We start from the raw sequence: 14,072 nt of genomic DNA on the forward strand, positions 1-14,072 counted from the left end.
TATTACTAATCCTATACTGACCAATGCCCCTTGTGTCCCCGTCGTAAAGCGCGGCCTCTTCTACTAATGATCTTATCATTGAAAGGCTAATTTATATGTTGGAACCATAATGAACCGATCCCCTACCAACCGAATCTGCGTAGTGTCCCCGCCGCAACGCGCTGGCTTGTTGCTAGTCCAATAAAACTGGTTAGCACAAAAGGACTTCAACAATTAACAATAATTAACACTACATGTACATGTATATGTATGCTTAACCAATTCAAGACCCAATATCAAATCTAACAACATTCTAGTTTCCATGAATATATACGTAAAACACTTGAATAGCAAATAAACACTCAAAAATCACAAAAGATGCTTTTAGATACCCCAATTGTGAAGTATTGCTGAATCAATTGTCATGTTAATAACAACTTTTAATAGCGGAAGAAAAACAAATTGGGGCAACAGCGCAACAAATTTACAACTAATTGACACCTAATTCAAGGCATTAATACCCGTGTTAACAGAAATTTGCTAACCCAAGCTCCAATTGCAGCAAAACGACAACAACGTTTTAGTCAATTAATGCAAAGAACACAAATTGGTGCAACATCACTGACAATTTAAGGTACGAATTACAGCAAGATAGCATCAATTATCACGTAATCAACTTGATAACCAACCAAGAGATAAATTAACTGATCCGAAAACATGGACAACCAATCGCAGCAATCTGAATGGCATGCAACTCAATCATGAAGTGGTTCTGTAATAACAGGAAAATACATCAAGTGAAGGACACACAATGCAGTACGTGGCAACATTTAGCCATTGTAATCACTTGTACATCACGCTCCAAAATGTGTCGCAGTAGAACAGTAGCATTTAGTGAGTTACCAGCCACAGTGCCACTTCCATATATATATATATATATATATAATTGAGCCTTAGCATTCAACAGCTCATTCGGTAAATGATGCCGAAAAAACAACCTAGTGCCCCAAATATTGGCCCAATACCGATTACAAATCAAGGCCATTAAAGATTCTTTCAAATGCTTAATACAACTAGCGCAAGCAATATCAACAAGGTTCTTCCAGTGGGTCTATCTGTCTTTTCTATAATAATTTTTATATGACAATATATTATAGAAAAATATGATCCAGGCTACTACAAAATAGCCGAATGGCTATATATCAGCGCAATTGCAACGACTAGTCTTTAATTAAGCCAAGAATTTAGGAAGTTAATATGGAAGGTGAATATGGCACGTATTAAAGGAGATATGAAGCTAAGATCATGGAATAATATAGGATATCTTTTACTTGTAAAATCTCAAATTTTTCGTATTTGTATTTGTTTATATTTAAACCGATTCGAGGATATAATTCGAATCTTTATTATTAATAAAATCATACATTTATAAGTATTCGTTGATGTATTTTCATTTCCTACCCTTTGCTTTGTTTAAACTTGCCATTTCGTGCTTAAAAACTCCTAAAATATAAAAAAAAAATAGCATTTTTAAAGCACAGGGACTAAATCTGTCAAAAAACAAAGTTCCCCACCCCTTGGCCACGTCACACCGCGTGTCCAAGGAAGATGTGGTGGCCACAGGGCACGGGCACAGGTCTGCACAGCTCATTTTTGTTATTTTATCTCCTAGTTCGTATTTTAGTGCAAAATCGGTTATTTTTGGACCAAATAGCATGTTTTAAGCCCCAAGAAAACTAACATAGAATTGGTACATGTCCACATTCAATAACCCCTTCAACAAGAATGAATTTTGATGAGTTTTCAGTTGATTTAGTCATTAAAACGATATTCGGTTACTTAAACAAGCTTTTTAACTAAAATTAACTTGTGCTTACCTATCCTATATAAACAACCCATTATTCATCTGCACATATATTCCTAAACCCTAATAACAAATCTCCCAGCCGTCACCCTCTTTACACACTCGATTACACCTTTGTTTTTGCTATATTACTCAAAGATACAAGTGTTTGTGTTTGACTTTGCTATATTACCGACCTTTGACTTCGTTTTCCCATCGATTCAAGTAGTTTCCGGGTAAGTTGTTTACTTTAAGTTGTTCATTATTATTCATTAGTCAATAACTCTCAATTAATTTCTAAGATTGAGGGGAATTGAAGGGTTAATTTCACTCCAACCCGTTTAAGGGCATATTGGTCAACAACTTTGACCAATCGATTTCTATCACTTCTGGTCAGAACCGACTTTCGCTCCAGAATACTTTTGTTTTTGTTTCAAGATTTTAAGGCTATGACCAAAACCTTACTTCAGACTCGCTGTTCGGATTCTAGTCAGTACCAGCTCGCTTAAACGTTAATTATCTCATAGCCGGAGTTCTAGACATCCGATTGGATCGAGTCCAGCAGTTATGATCCCGGTTTTAACTGTAGTTATTTGTATCAAAGTTTCAGGTTTGTTCTATTTATCTCAGACGACGCGATAAAGAACGATTCGCTTATTTTATTATCTTTTATTCTTATTTCCACACACTTGTTTAAGCAACAAGATGAGATACCATTCCCCCAATTTTTTTTACTGATTTTAATGACTTTTGGGGACATATGCGTATCTAATTCATATTTTTATACTGTATATATTCCACAAACTAGCAAACATAAATATTGTGTGTATTTTAATTAAATGCTAATTGCTACTTGCTTAACTGTTTACTTTATCGCATTCGAAGAGGTCCATCATAATCATATTAAAGTATGATCATACGACGTCTTAGTAGCCAAAGTCCGATTCGCATGGCGATGGTCAACCGACAATCATATTTGTATGCTAGTCATAGTAGCCAATGCCCAATTCGCAAGGCAACGGTCGACTGATACAACTATTTGCTTATAGTTTGATTGATTTATACTCATATTATTTTATTTGCTCATTTATTATTTATCTTTTATTATATATATTATTAGTGTCAAAAATGGTGATTATCTCACTCAACGTGTACTGTTGACAGATTCTATGTTTATTTTACGCATATGCAGGTTATCAGTTGATTTGAAGCTAAGGTGAAGATAAGGGAAGGACACATAGAGAGACCTTAGACAATAAAATAGAGAATATTTGCTCTATTTCTCTTAGTTTTGAAACTATTAATTGGTTTGAATTATTGTTGTCATGTTTGAAAACTTGTGCACTTTATTTGAATTTTGAAATAAATAAATAAATTTATATATTGTCATATTTTATATTGCATGATATTACCTTGTCAGCTGTGAACCAATGGTTCGCACCCCAGAATTTTCGCGTTAGGCTGGGGTGTGACATTACTCCCCTTCAAGTTGGAGCATGGAGATCCTTAATGCCCAACTTGTCGAGTAATGTGCGGAAGTGTTATGTCCCAAATGGTTTTGTTAGAACGTCGGTGACTTGCATCTTCGTAGATATCCCGCATGGGGGTTATTTCTTTTGACTCAACTCATTCTCTAACAAAATAGCAATCCATCTTGACGTATTTGGTTCGTTCATGAAAACCGGATTAGTGGCTACGTGACGAGTGGCTTGGTTATCAAAAAAAATAATTGAGTAGGTCCAATAGGTGGTTTCCAGTTCCCTTAAAAGCCATCGCATCCATAATATTTCTCCGACCACGGTTGCCATGGCATGATATTCGGCTTCTGCCGATGACCGAGAAACAATAGATTATTTCTTTGATTTCCAAGATACGGGTGCTCCTCCGAAAAGAAGTATGTATCCAGTTCAGGATCGTCTAGTGAATGGATAGCATAACCAGTCTGAGTCGCAATAAACCATGAGACCTGTACCACCATCTTTTGGTAGAAGAATTCCTTGACCCAGGGTGGCTTTAAGATATCGCAAAACATGGTTAGTAGCATCCAAATGACTTTGCCTCATGTAAAACCCAGTTTAAGTGGAAACGCTCGAGTGTGATGTACAGATTGTTCAAAACACATGTGACACTATTAAGTGACAATATTATCATTAATTCTTTCAAACTTGAAGTACACAAGTTCAAAGCAAACAAATTGCATTTAATATAAAGAAACATTCAAATCAGCTTGTCCATTTATTTAAAATATCCAAAGTCTGGTGTCTTCATCATGGCATCATCCTCTAATAATTGTACCTGTAGCACACATATAAATAATGTCAACTAAATGAATAGTTGGTGAGTTCACACAGTTTGATAAAATATGTAAAAATCGTACAATTCCATGAACAAATGTAAATCAAGCAAGTAAAGTCCTTTCCAGTTAATAACAGCCAACGTACTCAGATAATGAGGCCTTTTTCCACTCATAACAAAATGGTCCTGAGTGCAAAGGGGGCGTATGATCATATTTATTGAGGCTACCACGTGAAAGTAAGTTCGAGCAAGTAATCAACTAAACACACATGTCCATGTAACAAATTGTAGTTTGTAAACGTAATAGTAAATGCTTTGAGTTTGTAGGATATATATATGCTACCCCCAAAAATGTAAAAACGTTAAAAAGGGGGGAGTGAGAAACTCAACTTTTGAATAGATGATAAACAAGAAATGAAATCCGAAAGTGGGTCAAAGGAACCGAAACGAATGATCCTCAAGAACTATAAATAAAATAAAACGAAACTTTAAAGACTAACTAACGAGATTATAAGGGTTAATTATTTGTTTGGAATATGCATTATTTTATTATAACTTTTACTATTTTATGGCATAGATTATTTTAATTTTAGTTTTAAGCTTAATGGAATTTTAAAGATTTGAATTACTTTAATAATATAACTAATGCTAATATGAGAGTTATGGTATTTACAAGGTACAGATTTTAAATGGTGATTTTATCTCGAAAAATAATTATGTTAACGAATTAAAGTTAAAGCTAGCAAATTAAAGTTAACGAATTATAAAGCTAACGAATTAAAGTTTGACGAAATAATAAGCTAATGAATTAAATTTAACGTAACGTAAATATAAACTAATTTTAACAATTTAACGAATGGAAGTTAGGTTTTAGATGAAAAATGATAAATTATAATTTGTAAAGATTTATTTAGTTTAAAATAATTTTATTTGATTTAAAATGATTTTTTTAATAATTTATTTGATTTTTAATAATAAAGAAAATGGGTTAAGAAAACAAAAAAAACTGTTGCAATGACCAGGGTTCGAACCCGGGTCTGTTGTACCATAGCCTTAAGGTTTAACCACCCGACCAGGCTTGGAATGTGTGTTATATCACAGAAACAAAAAGAATATAAGCATTATAACAATTCATCTTCTTTAACATAAACCCTAACGATTCAATTCGAGTAATCTGTTCTATGTTTGTTTAATTCATGTTAGGGGTTTTGTTAGTTACTTCAAAACAATTGAAAACCATATAAAAATTATCCGGAAAGGTGAAGGTTTGATGATGAACAAGAGTTCGCTGGAATATTAACTTTGATGATCAAAACAGAATTATAGAGAGTATTTTACTGTATTTAGAGTTTGTGAACGAGTTTAGATTACTGAATAGGTCCTATTTATAATATTAATTGGAGCGTATGGTGTTTAATTGATGTTAATTGCTTTTTAACTAGGTTCCGGCGATTTCCAGCCATTAGGTGGTGAAATTACGCCTAACTATATGGGATTATTTGTTATTATTGATGATTACGGGTTAGATATTAAGTCCTAAAGTTGTTACAACGAATTGATTGAATTTTAAACGAGTTTTGGGGGATATTTACCAGCGGCCGGAGCCGGCGCCACCGGAAAAAAGCGAGGCGCAGGGGGGCTGGGGCTGATTTTTTTATATTAATTTAAATATGTTACACTTTAGGTCCCTTAACTATCAAATTACATTAAAGCATATATTAAACTAAATTTACAAATGAACCTTGAACTTTGGGAAGTTCTAATAGTGAAATAAAGTTATATTTGCTTATCGAGCGGAATGTGGAGATTTCTCTAAGCTAGACATTTCTTGAGATTTGAAACATGAAATGTAACACCCTGTCTTAAGCGGAAACGCCCGAGTGTGACGTACAGATTGTTCAAAACATGTGTGACAATATTATCATTAATTTATTCAAACTTCAAATACATAAGTTTAAACCAGGGAAATAACATTTAATAAGAGAAAAATTCAACAACTTGTCCAATTATTTTGATAACCTAAATCTAGTGTCTTCATCAAGCTTCAACCTCTAATAATAGCACCTGTACTAGCATGTATATAAAATAAAGTCAATTAACAAGTAGTTGGCGAGAATTACGCAAGTTTGATATATATGTAAAGAAAATCATACAATTCTATGATGAATTTTAAGAAGAAGAAATATCGGAAACTGAAATAAAATCGATTGAAAATGATTTGAAAATATTTGTTTTAGGCCAAAGCCTTGGACTTGTGTGTGTGCTTGTGTACATGAGGCGTAAATGAAATCAATAATAAAATAATAAGTAGTGCATTGAACAATCAAGTAAGGCCCACATAATTTCTAATCATGCAACCTAAACAATAAACAATTAAGCTATAACTAATCTATAACACTACGTCTAATGTCCTATCTTATAGTCACGGATCTGATACCAATCTGTAACACCCCAGCTTAACCAAAAACGTCCGAGTGTGATGTACAGATTGTTCAAAACACATGTGACACTATTAAGTGACAATATTATCATTAATTCATTCAAACTTCAAGTACACAAGTTCAAAGCAAACACATTACATTTAATGTAAAGAAACATTCAAATCAACTTGTCCATTTATTTAAAATATCCAAAGTCTATTGTCTTCATCATGGCATCATCCTCTAATAATAGTATCTGTAGCATATATATAAAATAATATCAACTAAATGAATAGTTGGTGAGTTCACACAGTTTGATATAAATTTATAAAAACCGTACAATTCCATGAACAATTGTAAATCGAGCAAATAAAGTCCTTTCTAGTTGGTAACAACCAACGTACTCGTATAATCACGCAAGTAAGGTCCTTTCCAGTTGGTAACAACCAACGTACTCTGATAATAAGGCCCTTTTCCACTCATAATAAAATGGTCCTGAGTGAAGGGGGGGGGTATAATCATACTTATTAAGGCTACCACATGCAAGTAAGTTCGAGCAAGTAATCAAGTAAACGCACAAGTCCATGTAACGAATTGTAGTTTGTAAACGAAATAGTAAACGCCATAAACATAAAAACGAATTTGTAGGATATATATATATATATATATATATATATATATATATATATATATATAACTAACTTCTCAACCTGGCTCTGATACCAATCTGTCACACCCCGACCAATGAAGGCGGAAACATCGAGGCGCGACATGATTGCTCATTGCACAATGACACTATAAAGTTACAATATTTAAACAACTCATTTAAATCCATATCATCATAAATAACACAACAATTGTTCATACAAAATGCCAAATAGATAGATAAACAAATAACTTGTTCTTTTATTTTCTAATATCCTAAAGCCAAGATAATAAGTTTCTTCAAGTAATCCAATCAAGCTAACATCAAACCTGTAACATTGCATAAAATAGAGTTTGTCAACACGAAGGTTGGTGAGCAATTTTCATAGTTTTGGACAATAAGTATATAGTATGAAATCCACAACTAGTATATGAAAACAATAAAAAATAGCAACAATTTAGATAATAAAATCGTCAATAAGAATACAATGACGACAATAATGAAATCGTCAATAAGAATACATTGACGACACCTTTCTATATGGGGATACCATATATACTCGGAATTAACGTATGATCATACTTTGATGAGGCTACCCGCCTTAGCTTTCAAGAGGCTACCCGCCTTAGCATTCAAGAATTTGCACATAATCATGTAAAGCATATAACACCAAATCGAGCATTTATTTAAGTAAACATATACAATACGTGTTGTGGTTTAAGACTCAAGTATAAATCATTTGAATTTGAATAAGTATGCAATGCCACCCCCAAAATGAAAGATGGAAAACGGGGGATGAAAAAGTACTCACATTAACAAGTAACTTGAAAGATAGTGTCGTGAATAATCGGAGAGATCGGTTTAACGAGCAAGACCTATATTAAACGGGTCTTGTGTTAGTAGGTAGTCTTGGAAGGGTTTAAAATAAAATACATGACAAATAAAGTAAATAAATAAAGTTTAGGATTTAAAATGTAGATATTTGAGAAATTAAAGAAACTAGTTTTGTAAAATAAGTTTACTCGAAACCGGGTCTCGAGAGGTATATGGAGACTACCTTCGGCTAAGCACTTCTTGAGATTTGAAACATGAAAGGTTGGATGAACACCGGTGAGTTCTTCCGGTAGTTCGAGTTGGTAGGCTACTTTTCCGACTCGCTCAAGAATCTTGAATGGGCCTACGAAACGAGGATCTAGTTTTCCTTTCGTTCCGAAATGAACAACTCCTTTCCAAGGGGATACCTTGAGAAGGACGAGATCGTCGACATTGAATTCGATCGGTTTTCGCCGTTTGTCGGCGTAGCTCTTTTGTCGACTTCTAGCGGCAAGTAGGTTCTTGCGAATTTGGTTGATACGGTCGGTGGCTTCTTGGACCATTTCGGGTCCGGTAATTTGAGCTTCACCGATTTCGTTCCAACTAATCGGGGAAAGACATTTGCGACCGTAGAGAGCTTCGAAAGGAGGCATACCGATGCTAGAATGGAAACTGTTATTGTAAGAGAATTCAATATAAGGAATGTGAGAATCCCAATTCCCACCGAAATCGAGTACACACGCTCGAAGCATGTCCTTAAGTGTTTGAATCGTATGTTCGGATTGTCCATCCGTTTGAGGATGATAAGCGGTGCTAAGATCAAGACGAGTTCCCAAGGTTTCTTGAAGTGATCGCCAAAAATGAGACGTGAATCGAGCATCGCGATCGGAGATGATAGTCAAAGGTAAACCGTGGCGACACACGATTTCGCGAACGTAGATTTGAGCAAGTTGCTCAACGGAGTATTTTTCTCGAATTGGAATAAAGTGAGCGGACTTGGTTAATCGGTCAATAATCACCCAAATGCTATCGTTGCCCTTTTGTGTAGTGGGTAGTTTCATTATAAAGTCCATAGCAATGTCTTCCCATTTTCATATGGGGATTGGTGGTTGCTTGAGTAACCCAAAGGGTTTTTGATGTTCGGCTTTGACTTTAGAGCAAGTAAGACATTTCGAAACGTACGTTGCTACGTCTTTCTTCATACCTGGCCATCAAAAGGTAGAACGAAGATCGAAATACATTTTATCCGCACCGGGATGAACAGAATATCGTGACTTGTGAGCTTCATCGAGTATGCAAGTACGAAGGTCATCGCGATCGGGAACCCATAAACGGTTGAGATAATACAATAAGCCATCGGGTTTTGTTTCGAGTTGAAGCTCGGCTCCACATGACATTTTGTCGTACATGTTGCTTTCGTCAACGGAGGTACATTGGGCTTGATAGATTTTGGCTTGGAGATCGGTTTGAACGGTGACGCTAAGAAGCATGACGGATTTGACATTAACCTTTCGACTAAGGGCATCGGCCACGACATTCGCTTTACCGGGATGGTAGCGAATTTCGCAATCGTAGTCACTAAGTAACTCAGCCCATCTTCGTTGTCTCATGTTGAGATCTTTTTGGTCAAAAATGTGTTGAAGGCTTTTGTGATCGGTAAAAACCACACATTTCGTTCCGTAAAGGTAATGTCTCCAAATTTTGAGTGCGAAAACGACGGCACCAAGTTCAAGATCGTGAGTCGTATAGTTCTTCTCGTTGACCTTGAGTTGCCTTGAAGCATACACGATAACTTGACCTCGTTGCATGAGAACGCAACCAAGACCTTGATGAGAAGCATCGCAAATACTACAAAGTCGTCGTTTCCATCGGGAAGGGTTAGAACGGGAGCATTGCAAAGCATGTGTTTAAGAGTATTAAATGCTTCTTCTTGTTTGGATCCCCATTCATAAGGCTGTCCTTTGTGAGTTAGGGAAGTGAGGGGTAAAGAGATCTTGGAAAAATTTTGGATGAAACGCCGATAATATCCGGCCAAACCGAGGAAAGATCGAATTTCTGTGGGTGTAGCCGGAGTCTTCCAATCTTTGACGGCTTCGATTTTTGCGGGATCAACATGAATACCCTTGTCATTGACAATGTGTCCCAAAAATTGAACTTCCTCTAGCCAAAATTCACATTTTGAGAATTTGGCGTAAATTCGTTCTTTTCTTAAGACTTCGAGAATGGAACGCAAGTGATGCTCATGCTCGGCTTTGGACTTAGAGAAGATGAAAATGTCATCAATAAAGACAATTACGAATTTATCTAGAAACGGTTTGCAAACGCGGTTCATGAGATCCATAAATACCGCGGGTGCATTGGTTAACCCGAAGGGCATGACCAAAAATTCAAAATGTCCATATCGAGTATGGAATGCGGTTTTTGGAATGTCTTCTTCGCGAACACGCAACTGATGATCTCCCGATCGAAGATCGATTTTGGAGAAACACGTTGCGCCTTGGAGTTGATCGAAGAGGTCGTCGATTCGTGGCAAAGGATAACGATTTTTGATAGTAAGTTTATTGAATTCACGATAATCGATGCACATGCAAAATGAGCCATCTTTCTTTTTCACGAAGAGGACGGGAGCGCCCCAAGGAGAGGAGCTTGGACGAATAAAACCTTTGTCGGAAAGTTCTTCGAGTTGGTTTGATAACTCTTGCATTTCTGATGGGGCTAAACGGTAAGGAGCCTGGGCCACGGGCATTGCACCGGGCACAAGATCGATTCGAAATTCAACCGGACGAATGGGTGGAAGACCGGTAACATCATCTGGAAAGACGTCGAGGAAATCACAAACAATGGAGATATCTTGGATTTTTCTTTCCTTGTGGTCTTTTACCACCGCTTGGGCCTTTTAGGAAACATTTTGCGATTGAGAACACGACATGAGATTGAGCCTTTTAGGAAACATTTTGCCGTAGACCTTGAGAGTTTTACCGTTGACAAGCAGAATTCAAATGAATTTATCATAACAAACGACTTCGGCACGGTGCAAAGATAACCAATCCATGCCAACTATGACATCGAAACTTCCCATTTGCATCGGAATGAGATCGATGGAGAATTTACGCTTACAAAGAGTGAGAGAACAATTACGAAGGATCGAGTTCATGGTGATAGAATTTCCATTGGCGACTTCGACAGAAAAGGGTCGAGAAAGTTTAGTGCGAGGTACGGCAAGAGTAGATTCAAGCTTTAATGAAATAAAACTTCTATCGGCACCCGTATCAAATAATATAGAAGCTAAATGCTCGTTCACTAAAAACATACCGTTCACAACATCGTTTGCACTTGAGCTTGATTAGAATTCATCATAAAATCTCGTCCTTGGTTACCGGGATTTCCTTGAGGTGCATGAGGTGGTGGAGGAGGAGGTGCTTGGATGGCTTGCATGGGTTGGATGAGTGGTGCATTGAGTTGGGGAAGTTGAGGTTGGTAGGTTTGGACTTGGTAGGCTTGGGTTTGATAGTAGGGTATGGTTACGGTTTGGGCTTGGTTTGCAAAAGTGAGTCGTGGGCAATTGTTGCAGAAATGATTTGGGTCACCACAGTTAAAGCAAGCTCGGGGTTGTTGAGGAGGGTTTTGCGGGTAAGGTGCAAAGCGGTTTTGGGTGTTTTGTGGAGTGGTTCTTGGTTTGTTGGGTTGAGTACGTTGTGCGGAACGACATGTGTTATTTAGATGGCCAAAACGGTTACAAATGGTGCAATGGCGACAAGGTAAGTGAGATGGGTGATGAAGTTGACAATTGTTGCATAGTGGAAAAGTACCGATATAGGGTTTTCGATTTTTTGGGGGAGCTTGGGGTTGTTGTTGCGGTTGCGGTTGGGTAACGGCATAGTTTCGGTGGTTTTGTTTGGGTTTCTTTTTGTTGTTGTGGCGGGAAGAGTTTGAGTAGTTGATGGCTTGAGGTGGTGGGTCAACTTTGGTTTGAGGTGCGAGTTCGGTTTTGCTTTTATCACTTTTCTTCTTGATGGTTAGGGTACCCGCCTTAACATGGTTCTCCGATAGCGCACCGGCTAGAGTAATTGCATCCTCAAGGTTCTCGGGTTTGCTACTCATGACTGAGTCCCGAATTAGCACGGGTAAACCCCCGATGTATTTGTCGATTTTACGTTCGAGCGGGGTAACCAAATGAGGTACAAGGGTGCTCAATTCATGAAAACGGAGCGAGTAAGCAGCACTATCACCACTTTCTTGTTTCAATTCCCAAAATTCGGCTTCAAGCTTTTGGAGCTTGTGTTTGGGACAAAACTTCTCCATCATGAGTTCCTTAAGTTCGGTCCATGGAAGCGCCATGGCAATTTCCGCCCCTTGGAGATGCATAACACTACCCTACCACGTAAGAGCAGTTTCCTCAAACATGCTCGAAGCGAAATTAGTTTTCTTCGCTTCAGGGCACTCGCTGTGTCGGAACACACTTTCCATCTTTTCAAACCATTGCAACAAGGTAGTCGCACAGTTCGTACCAAGGAATTTGGTTGGGTTAGCACCGGTAAATTGTTTATACAAGTAGGGAGCGGGTGTGGATTCAACGGGTGCTACAACGGGTGGAGGTTGGTTTGCTTGCAAGTGAGTTAGGAGTTTGGGAATCACAGCGGCGACTTGTTCGGCTACTAAAGCGGCCATCTTGCGTCTGGAGTCCTTGCGGTAGTGGCGTCGTAGCGGAGGCATTCTAAAAATTATAAAGAATTGTAGTGAGTTTGAGGGCATTGAGTTTAAAATAGAAGATGTGTGTAACCATTTTTTTACGTGATTCCTAGTGTCATAAGGATGAGAATGTTACTAGAAATAAAGTTTATACATAAACCAAATGATAAAAACGTATATATAAGTATATGTTTCAAAGTTTCGAGAATTTAAAATTTGGACGTTTTGAAGTGTTGAAATTTGTATATAGTCGAAAAAATCGTACATGAACCACCATGATTTGATATTCCGAAAAAAAAATAACAAAATTTCTTGTAAACATATATATAGTTGGGAAAATCGTACATGAAACACCATAATTTGATATCCCGGCAATAAAAAATTTATGTAAAAGTAATATATATGGAGTCGAACATGTGCACGTATCACCGCGTCTTTCATGTTGTTGACCCAAATCATGATAATAACATACAATAAAACGGAGATACAACGAGATGTTAAAAACACTTGTCCACGTATCACCGTGGCTTTTATGTTTTCAACACCAAAAAAAATAAGGAGGCGACCGGAACGCTCGCATACGACAACTTAAAGTGTCGGCTCATATAACTCGAGTTGCTTGACTTAGAAACCAACACTAAACCCAATCATCCCAGGTAAGTAAATCACCTTCGATTCTTGGAATCTTTTTGTCAAATGATCGCATCAAGTGTTTCGTTCCCTACGGTCGTCACAAAACAAATTATAGAACCTAGCTTTAAGGAGATTGTAAACAACGAGATCCAAGTTAAGCTTGTGATCCATAAAACACAATAAAAAAACTAATGAATAGAATACCGAGACCCGGTTTCGAGTAAACTTATTTTACAAAACTCGTTTCTTTAATTTCTCAAATATCTACATTTTAAATCCTAAACTTTATTTATTTACTTTATTTGTCATGTATTTTATTTTAAACCCTTCCAAGACTACCTACTAACACAAGACCCGTTTAATATAGGTCTTGCTCGTTAAACCGATCTCTCCGATTATTCACGACACTATCTTTCAAGTTACTTGTTAATGTGAGTACTTTTTCATCCCCCATTTTCCATCTTTCATTTTGGGGTGGCATTGCATACTTATTCAAATTCAAATGATTTATACTTGAGTCTTAAACCACAACACGTATTGTATATGTTTACTTAAATAAATGCTCGATTTGGTGTTATATGCTTTACATGATTATGTGCAAATTCTTGAATGCTAAGGCGGGTAGCCTCATCAAAGTATGATCATACGTTAATTCCGAGTATATATGGTATCCCCATATAGTAAGGTGTCGTCAATGTATTCTTATTGACGATTTCATTATTGTCGTCAATGTATTCTTATTGACGATTTTATT

The sequence above is a fragment of the Bidens hawaiensis genome, unplaced genomic scaffold (assembly GCF_021521415.1).
Source record: "Bidens hawaiensis isolate Kalapana, Puna unplaced genomic scaffold, B.hawaiensis_p1.1 tig00001597_1, whole genome shotgun sequence".
NCBI classification, from domain to species: domain Eukaryota; kingdom Viridiplantae; phylum Streptophyta; class Magnoliopsida; order Asterales; family Asteraceae; genus Bidens; species Bidens hawaiensis.